The sequence below is a fragment of the Protopterus annectens genome, chromosome 3.part1 (assembly GCF_019279795.1).
Source record: "Protopterus annectens isolate FY-2018-M chromosome 3.part1, PAN1.0, whole genome shotgun sequence".
Taxonomy (NCBI): Eukaryota; Metazoa; Chordata; order Ceratodontiformes; family Protopteridae; genus Protopterus; species Protopterus annectens.
This window is the reverse complement of record NC_056732.1, coordinates 1755665710-1755673400: the sequence shown is the minus strand read 5'-3', so window position 1 is coordinate 1755673400 and position 7691 is coordinate 1755665710. Positions and strand designations below refer to the sequence as shown.

General features: G+C 36.3%; 1 long non-coding RNA gene across 1 annotated transcript; it reads right to left on the bottom strand.

The window, feature by feature from the left end:
* Nucleotides 1-4046: 4046 nt before the first annotated feature.
* On the bottom strand, nucleotides 4047-4699 carry LOC122798910. Its single transcript, XR_006364342.1, has 2 exons — nucleotides 4657-4699; nucleotides 4047-4493 (listed from the first exon to the last, which is right to left on the bottom strand). It is a non-coding gene; the product is annotated as an uncharacterized LOC122798910 (long non-coding RNA).
* Nucleotides 4700-7691: the final 2992 nt, after the last annotated feature.

The following is a 7691-nucleotide window of genomic DNA, read 5'->3' as shown; positions in this document are numbered from 1 at the left end:
ACTAGATCTCATTGTCACAAACATGGGGACAAAATGCTCCACACTGGAAGTATATCCCTCATTGGTGAGATCCGATCATAAACTAATCTCACTGGAAATCCACATCCCACCCCCACCCCACCCCAAACAAAAGACCATAGTGAAGAACTTCTCTAAAGCAAACTTCACACTACTCAAGACTGGTGTGGTATCCTTCAAGGCCCCTGAGCCAGTGGAAACCACAACCCAAGCTGCGGAAGCCCTTACAAATGCCTTCTATGAACACCTCCAGGACTGCATGGATCAGGCAATCCCAAATAAAACCAAGACTCTTTCCACAAAAAGCAAGCATCCAGTCTGGTGGACCCCAGCCTTTAACAAACTTTACAATAAGAGCAAAAAGCTATTACATGATAGAACAAAATCCATAAAGGAAGTCACCCTGATCATTATTAGTAAAAAATACGAGCACTCATAAAATCAACTAAGGCCAATTTTGAGAGAAAAATTGCCATGGATTCAAAGGACAATTATAAGGCCTTTTTCAGCTATGTTAGGAACCTGGGTGGAAACTCCCAGATATGCTCAGAATTAGTCCAAAATGATACAAAATCACTGAACCCACAGACATTGCCAACATACTGGCAGACAGGTTCAGTGCAAACTTCACCCCCTCTCCCCTAAAGGAGAGATAACTATCCCAGCCGAGTGTAGCCTCCCGGACATCTCAAATGCAGGTGAAAGCTGCTCTCTCTAAAGCTAAAACACAGCATCAATGGGACCGGATGGTGTCCCCGGCTTTGGGCTACACAAGCTAAATGAGGAATTAAACCCGCACATAAGGCAGCTATTTAATCTCAGCCTTACCACAGGATACGTGCCCAAGGAGTGGCATACGGCAACTGTGGTCCCACTCCACAAAGGCGGCGCCTCTATGGACCCTGGTAATTACCCCATAAGCTTAACAAGTCTAGTCTGCAAAGCTATGGAGGATCATAATGGAGCTCATAAACAAATATATAGGGGACTTGCAGACATTGGACCCGACCCAGTTTGGCTTTGTCAAGGGAAGATCATGCCTTTTGAACTTGGTCGACTTCTTCAAAACAGTCACCAAGGCCATTGATGAGGGAAAGGCAGTCCATACAGCCTACTTTGACCTTGCAAAGGCTTTCGACACAATACCCACTCGGGTATTGTAGAAACTTACCAGCTTAAATGTAAACCCATATGTCACAAGATGGGTTGCAAACTGGCTTAAGGACAGAACCCACAGGGTTAGAGTTGCTGGCGCTATGTCAGACTCCAAGCCGGTCACAAGTGGTGTCCCACAGGGCTCGGTCCTTGGCCCCCTATTGTTTGGCATCTACTTCTCAGAAGTACAGGCCAACATGGGAGGACTTTGGCTGACAAAGTTTGCAGGCGACTGCAAACTGGCCATAGTGGAAAGTGCATCGGACACAGATATCCTTCAGAAGGGACTCACGGAAACAGATAGCTGGTGCCAGAGCCAAGGCCTGAAGTTAAACGCCAAAAAATGTATAGTCATACCCTTCGGGAAAAACAAGGTAACCCCAAGCTACCATATAGGTGGCAATCCACTAAGCACAGAAGAGGTTATCAGGGACCTGGGGACCCAGGTTGACAGTGGCCTTTCTTTTGACACTCACGTTGCTAAAGTGGTTAGAAAGACCTTCTACATTGCCCACCTGATCATGAAGGGATTCACATCCAGATCTAGTGAGGTCATTGTTCCCATGTACTCTTCACTTATCAGACCAATGATCGAGTACAATGCCCCATTCGGGATGTATCTCACCCGACATCTGCAGCAATTGGAGAGACCCCAAAGTTCCTCACCAAAAGGATAAAGGGACTCCAAAATCTGTCATATGCTGCCAGATTGAAGAAACTCCAGCTCTATTCAGTTGCATACTGTCTGCTCAGAGGTGACATGTGCCTGACATACAAGGCCATGTCCAACCCAGAATTAATGGACATGCTCCACCTCAAAAAATCCAAATCCACCAAAACCACTAGAGCAAGCGACTTAAACCTTAGCACGGATATAAATAGGACGTGCTGGAGGGATAGATTTATCACTCAGAGACTCCCTATGCTGTGGAATAAAATCCCGGTCCATGTGAGGCAGAGCACCTCGCTGACTCTGTTCAAGAGAAATCTAGACCTGTGGATGGGAGATCATAGGTTTACCCCGGGAATCATCTCTGTGTCACTGCTGGACAGAGGCACAACAAACTAATGGGCACAGTATTTTTTCATATAAGGGGTGGCGTAAGCCACAAAAATTTGGGCTAGGCTTATAAATGCCTTACGGCAGATAGCCTAGTATAAACCTATGAACCTATGAACCTATGAACCTTGAACATTAGTCTGTAGTACATATTAGTATTTCACTGTACTCGTTTCACTTCGCCTGCTATTTTCTCTGTTCAAATTACTGCTATAAAGTAAACTCTGCTTCTGATCAATACCACTTGTATTCTTCACAATATGACCAAATCCTTTGAACTTCATTTACTTACATCTAAACCCAGCTTACTCATACATTCTTCTGTTTCAGTCATTGCTTCAATAATCCACCCTTTCTGATTACCTATAACAATTAAGTCATCTCCATAAACCATATAAACTGAAATTTCAAAAACAATACATATGTTAGCTGTTCCCCATACCCTTTCCATTTTGTATTCATCATAAAAGCATTTATAACCAAATCAAATAAAATGCATTTATACAACACCTTCGCTTCATTCTTATTAGAATTTTTTTTTCTTACTGAACCATTCATTAATCAGGATTTCATTCCATGAATTAAACTATACAAATCTTACCACATTTATTATTTTTTATGCATTTCATAATTATCCAAAATTTCAAACATACATTTACGACTAACCTTATTATATGCATTTTCTACATCAAATAATATTGTTTTAGCCCCATTCTATTACCATAATAATATACTATTCACTACCTTCTTCACAAAAAGTGTCATGTATTTATTTTCTCCTCCCTCAATTTCATAAATACCAAGATCTAATATCTATCTATATATATATATATATATATATATACATATATACACACACACACACACACACACACACACACACACACACACACACACACACACACACACACACACACACACACACACACACACACACACACACACACACATATATATAATGTGTGTATGTGTGTGTATATATATATATATATATATATATATATATATATATATATATATATAATATAATATACCTTCTATTTTTTGTAAAACATCCATTAGTAAGTTGCAGTCCATACTATTTAACATTAATGGCCTCTAATTTTAATATACTTTCTCTCCATTTTTATACAAACATGTCTTTACTCCTCACAAACATTTTATTTGGAATACCAGTCTCTAACCAATAAGGCAAAGCTTGCACAAACAACTTTTTCCTTTTTTCACCCATTACAACTCATTCTTGGCATGCTATTTTTTAAAACATCATTTAATTCCTTCACATCTATCTTTCTAACCATATTTTCTTCAGAGACTCATTTCCTTTATGTACTTTACATTTTTTGACACTATCACCCACATCTTTATACAATTATTAAAACTTATCGTTCTACTTCAAATGACTTACATATCATATATTTCTTCACTATTTTATTTTATTACATCATCCTACCGCCTTCCTTTTAACCTTTTCACTCTCAAAAAGGAGATACTTCTTTGCCTTTACCTTGTCGAAACTTATGACATGTCATCCTACTGCCTTCCTTTTAACGTTTTCACTCCCAAAAAGGAGATACTTCTTTGTCTTTACCTTGTCAAAACTTATGACATGTCATCCTACTGCTTTCCTTTTTAACCTTTTCACTCTCAAAAAGGAGATACTTCTTTGTCTTTACCTTGTCGAAACTTATGACACGTCATCCTACTGCCTTCCTTTTAACCTTTTCACTCTCAAAAAGTAGATACTTCTTTGTCTTTACCTTGTCGAAACTTATGACATGTCATCCTACTGCCTTCCTTTTAACCTTTTCAGTCTCAAAAAGGAGATACTTCTTTGTCTTTACCTTGTCGAAACTTATGACATGTCATCCTACTGCCTTCCTTTTAACCTTTTCACTCTCAAAAAGGAGATACTTCTTTGTCTTTACCTTGTCGAAACTTATGACATGTCATCCTACTGCCTTCCTTTTAACCTTTTCACTCTCAAAAAGGAGATACTTCTTTGTCTTTACCTTGTCGAAACTTATGACGTCATCCTACTGCCTTCCTTTTAACCTTTTCACTCTCAAAAAGGAGATACTTCTTTGTCTTTACCTTGTTGAAACTTATGACATGTCATCCTACTGCCTTCCTTTTAACCTTTTCACTCTCAAAAAGGAGATACTTCTTTGTCTTTACCTTGTCGAAACTTATGACGTCATCCTACTGCCTTCCTTTTAACCTTTTCACTCTCAAAAAGGAGATACTTCTTTGTCTTTACCTTGTCGAAACTTATGACATCCTACTGCCTTCCTTTTAACCTTTTCACTCTCAAAAAGGAGATACTTCTTTGTCTTTACCTTGTCAAAACTTATGACATGTCATCCTACTGCCTTCCTTTTAACCTTTTCACTCTCAAAAAGGAGATATTTCTTTGTCTTTACCTTGTCGAAACTTATGACATGTCATCCTACTGCCTTCCTTTTTAACCTTTTCACTCTCAAAAAGGAGATACTTCTTGGTGTTTATAATGTAGAATCTCTTTCTGTTATATATATTCAAACATTCATCTTTAGCATGTTTTATTCATATATATTTCTTCTTTGCTCATTATTTATTCATCATTTCACCTTAAACCTTTCTCATACTCATTTAAAAACCTATTTAATTCAACCTATTTATCCAAAAAAAAATTTCCAGTCTTTCATATTCTTCTTTCTATAAGTTGTCATTATATACAATCCACCACTGCTCTAAAAAGGCAACTTGTGCAATTATCTTCCACAGCCTATCCATCACCTTCATAAACATTCTTCTTACTCTACATCCTCAATAATATTTTAGTACTTTCCACAATGATATATTATTCCATATTTGTAACTTCTGTTTTGATAGCCAAATAATCATATAAACAGACTTCATATATATCACTTTTCTCCACGTTTAGTCCCCCTGAAAAAAGGACATAATCGATTTCAATACAAATAAACTCCTCTTTTATAATTCCTTTTCTTCGCTACCCATAGTTCTCCACTTTTAATCATTTATTTCCATATAATATCCTTCCCAATTTTTGCTGCCATCTTCCTAATATTACAGTTTAAAATCCTCCATAACTATTATACCTATTTTTTGTAGCATATATTTTATTTATTCAAACAATCTTTGTCTTGTTATAACTTACGTATCAGCATGCAAGATAATCAATCTCCATTGCTTTTCCTCTTCTCTAATATCACATACAACACATCTTCCTGGAAGACCAACAAAATCTAATACAATTCTTTTTTTTAAAGGGAAGCAACCATGGGACATAACTCCTCCACAAAACTCAATCTCATTTCCTTTTCCCATATTACACCAGTTTTCCATATTCGATTGTCATTAAGCAATCTGATATTTTATAAGCATATAACGCCACTCTTTCACTGTTTATAAAAATTTAGAATACAAACTCTCCTTTTTTTCATGAAGTTACCACTACAGACACACACACACACACACACACACACACACACACACACACACACACACACACACACACACACACACACACACACACACACACACACACACACACACATACACTTTTAGTGCAAAACATTTTGGGTTCTATTCCCACTCTTGGTAGATGGATTGCTGACAGTGCAGCACAACAAGGGTGCTGATCACCTGAGTGTGTTGTCCTTTAGATGAGATGTTAATCTAAGGCCCCATCTGCCTAAATTGGTGGTGGCTGAGGTGTACATAAAAGATCCCATAGCACATATTAAGATGAGTAAAGTAAGTTCCCTGATGCCCTGAAAAAATGTTTCCTAGTATTATAAAAAGAAAGAAAAGAGGCTACTAGCTTAGTGGGACTAACCTGGCCAACAAAAGATAACTAAATAATAAATAAATAAACTATTAACATTTAAATAAATGAATTTTTAACTTCCTCTTCCCTTTACAGACAGCTTTTTAAGTACTTTTATTTTCTTTTTATCCACTCTTTTCCCAACAAAACCCTTCTCCACTTTTTCATCATTGTTTTCATCCTCTCCATCAGCTTGATTTAGCATATCATATTAATTTTGAACATCAATATTATATGTCACCATACATACCTCACCATCTAACATCAATATTATATGTTACCATGCATCCCTCACCATCTAACATCAATATTATATGTTACCATGCATCCCTCATCATCTAACATCAATATTATATGTCACCATACATTCCTCTTCATCTAACATCAATATTATATGTCACCATACATTCCTCATCATCTAACATCAATATTATATGTCACCATGCATTGTGCATCATCTTACATCAATATTATATGCCACCATACATTCCTCATCATCTAACATCAATATTATATGTCACCATACATTCCTCATCATCTAATATCAATTTTATATGTCACCATGCATCCCTCATCATCTAATATCAATATTATATGTCACCATACATTCCTCACTATCTAACATCAATATTATATGTCACCATGCATCCTTCACTATCTAACATCAATATTATATGTCACCATACATACCTCACCATCTAACATCAATATTATATGTCACCATACATACCTCACCATCTAACATCAATATTATATGTTACCATGCATCCCTCATCATTTAACATCAATATTATATGTCACCATACATTCCTCTTCATCTAACATCAATATTATATGTCACCATACATTCCTCATCATCTAACATCAATATTATATGTCACCATGCATTCCTAATCATCTAACATCAATATTATATGTCACCATACATCCTTCAATATCTAACATCAATATTATATGTCACCATACATCCTTCAATATCTAACATCAATATTATATGTCACCATACATTCCTCATCATCTAACATCAATATTATATGTCACCATACATACCTCACCATCTAACATCAATATTATATGTTACCATGCATCCCTCATCATTTAACATCAATATTATATGTCACCATACATTCCTCTTCATCTAACATCAATATTATATGTCACCATACATTCCTCATCATCTAACATCAATATTATGTCACCATACATTCCTCATCATCTAACATCAATATTATATGTCACCATACATTCCTCATCATCTAACATCAATATTATATGTCACCATACATTCCTCATCATCTAACATCAATATTATGACACCATACATCCCTCACCATCTAACATCAATATTATATGTCACCATACATCCTTCAATATCTAACATCAATATTATATGTCACCATACATTCCTCATCATCTAACATCAATATTATATGTCACCATACATTCCTCATCATCTAACATCAATATTATATGTCACCATACATTCCCCACTATCTAACATCAATATTATATGCCACCATACATTCCTCATCATCTAACATCAATATTATATGTCACCATACATTCCTCATCATCTAACATCAATATTATATGTCACCATACATTCCTCGTCATCTAACATCA